Genomic DNA, 2500 nt, shown 5'->3' with positions numbered 1-2500 from the left:
TTCCCCTCGGACCTTGAAAATCCGGGAGAGGGCCACGTGGAGGTGTCGCGCCGGTTCGTACCCATATCCGCAGCAGGTCTCCAAGGTGAAGAGCCTCTAGTCGATAGAATAATGTAGGTAAGGGAAGTCGGCAAATTGGATCCGTAACTTCGGGATAAGGATTGGCTCTGAGGATCGGGGCGTGTCGGGCTTGGTCGGGAAGTGGGTCAGCGCTAACGTGCCGGGCCTGGGCGAGGTGAGTGCCGTAGGGGTGCCGGTAAGTGCGGGCGTTTAGCGCGGGTGTGGTCTGCTCTCGCTGTTGGTCGGCCTCGTGCTGGCCGGCGGTGCAGGATGCGCGCGCCTGTGCGGCGTTCGCGCCCCGGTGCTTCAACCTGCGTGCAGGATCCGAGCTCGGTCCCGTGCCTTGGCCTCCCACGGATCTTCCTTGCTGCGAGGCCGCGTCCGCCTTAGCGTGCTCCTCCGGGGGCGCGCGGGTGCGCGGATTCTCTTCGGCCGCCATTCAACGATCAACTCAGAACTGGCACGGACTGGGGGAATCCGACTGTCTAATTAAAACAAAGCATTGCGATGGCCCTAGCGGGTGTTGACGCAATGTGATTTCTGCCCAGTGCTCTGAACGTGTCAACGCTCAGAAATTCAAGCAAGCTTGGGTAAACGGCGGGAGTAACTATGACTCTCTTAATGCTCACGTGATGCGTCATATACGGACCCTCTCTATCCACTCCTCAGCATCCTAGCGATGTCGAGTGGATGATGGTTCGCTTAGCCTCTCGGTGGGAAATCCTAGCTCTGGCCTTCTCGTGGCAGGAGTCGTGAGAGGTTCTTTGGAAGATTATGCCTTGGTATAGCTCTTCTAAAGTTCCTCGACAGACAGAGCAGGGTGAATGTTTCGGGGCTTGGGGGTTGCCGCCCCCCCTGCCCCTGTTTCAGCTGGCCCCAACACAAAGAAGAGAACAGGTAGCGGTACTCCCACAGGAGACGCCGCGCCAGTTGTTGGGTCAGCATCCGACGCCGCCAGTTCGGGTCGAGCCGCAGTGTCTGCCGTCACATGTCCCGAGTGCCACCGGACCTTCACCACGAAGACTGGTCTTGGTGTACATCGCCGCCGCGCCCATCCGGTCGCAGCCAACGCAGAGGTGACCACTGAGAGGGTGAAGGCCAGGTGGTCTAGTGAAGAGCTGCTACGCCTGGCCCACTCTGAGGCAGCACTTACGCTCAAGGGCACCCGGTTCCTAAACCAAGAACTTGTAAAGGCGTTCCCGAATCGTTCTCTTGAGTCAATTAAAGGACAGCGTCGTGGAACTGCCTATAGGAACCAGGTCGCCGAGTTTGTTGCTGCCCTCTCTGCTGTTGGGGTGGGGAAACCTCCATCAGTTGCAGCTGTGCAGCCTGCCGGTTCCTGTGCAGCACCCCCCTCCCCGTCTGCACCTGTCGATACTGTCGACCAGGCTATCTGGTCGGCTCTGGCAGCCCTCCCGTCGTCTGGGCCTAAGTACAGAGCAGTCGATGACATCCTGGCGCTTGGGCCACCTACATCGGCCTCCGTCATAATGGGCATGCTGTCGGCTGCCCTTGACGCCATCGGCAGCAGGGAGCCATCCCAAAGTCCTGTTGCCTCCCGCCGGATGTCAGAGCCACGAGGGACGAAGCGGGCCCTGCGGAGGAGGGAGTACGCCCTCTGTCAGCGGGCCTTCTCAAAGAGCGCTGCTCGCTGCATCAGCGGCCTTCTGGATGGAACGCTCCTTCACCCACCAGCCCCTATTCCTGGGTTGGTGGAGTTTTGGAAGGATCTTTTCACCCGGCGACCATCTGGCCGGGTGGACCGTCTGGAGGGTCGGTTGTTGCCTTCCTCCATCGAGGTTCCCTTCGAACAGCTGTGGGCGCCTATTACGATGGAGGAAGTTGCTTCAGCGCTCCCCCCTCGTCGCTCTGCTGCAGGCCCAGACCGACTGACACCGGCCCAGATTCGCCGTTTACCCCGTGAGGTCCTCCTAAAAATCCTTAACCTCTTCCTCTTGACCCGTCGCCTCCCATCCCGACTTCTCCTAGCCCGCACCTCCCTGTTGCCCAAGAAGGCCGCCCCAGCATCCCCCGCTGACTTCCGTCCGATCACGGTTTGCTCAGTCCTCGCTAGGGTCTTCCATAAGATCCTGGCGGGCCGTCTGATGCGGACCTGTGTGCTGGACGGGCGTCAGCGTGCATTCCTTCCTCAGGATGGGATGCTGCACAATACGTTCTTGTTGGACTTGGCGATGACTCAGGCCAGGGTGAACTGTCGCTCCCTCTATGTTGCATCCCTGGATGTGTCCAAGGCATTCGACTCTCTAGACCATGGTGCCCTGGGGCCCGCCCTAAGGGCACATGGTCTGCCTGACGAGTTCATTGGATACATCCTGGGATGCTATGAGGATGGGGTGACGATGATCTCTGGTTCTGGGATGTCGCTGGGTCCAGTGCGGCCTTCAAGGGGTGTCAGGCAGGGTGACCCACTCTCTCCTAT

The 2500-nt window shown here is 60.1% G+C and overlaps 1 pseudogene; it reads left to right on the top strand.

Annotated features, from left to right (window-relative positions):
- The window catches only part of LOC126197812 (large subunit ribosomal RNA), a 7766-nt pseudogene that overhangs the window by 2203 nt on the left and 3063 nt on the right, over nt 1-2500 (top strand).

This window comes from Schistocerca nitens, chromosome 7, assembly GCF_023898315.1.
Source record: "Schistocerca nitens isolate TAMUIC-IGC-003100 chromosome 7, iqSchNite1.1, whole genome shotgun sequence".
Classification (NCBI taxonomy): domain Eukaryota; kingdom Metazoa; phylum Arthropoda; class Insecta; order Orthoptera; family Acrididae; genus Schistocerca; species Schistocerca nitens.
Note: the sequence above shows the minus strand (reverse complement) of the source record. Positions and strands in the feature narration are given on the sequence as shown.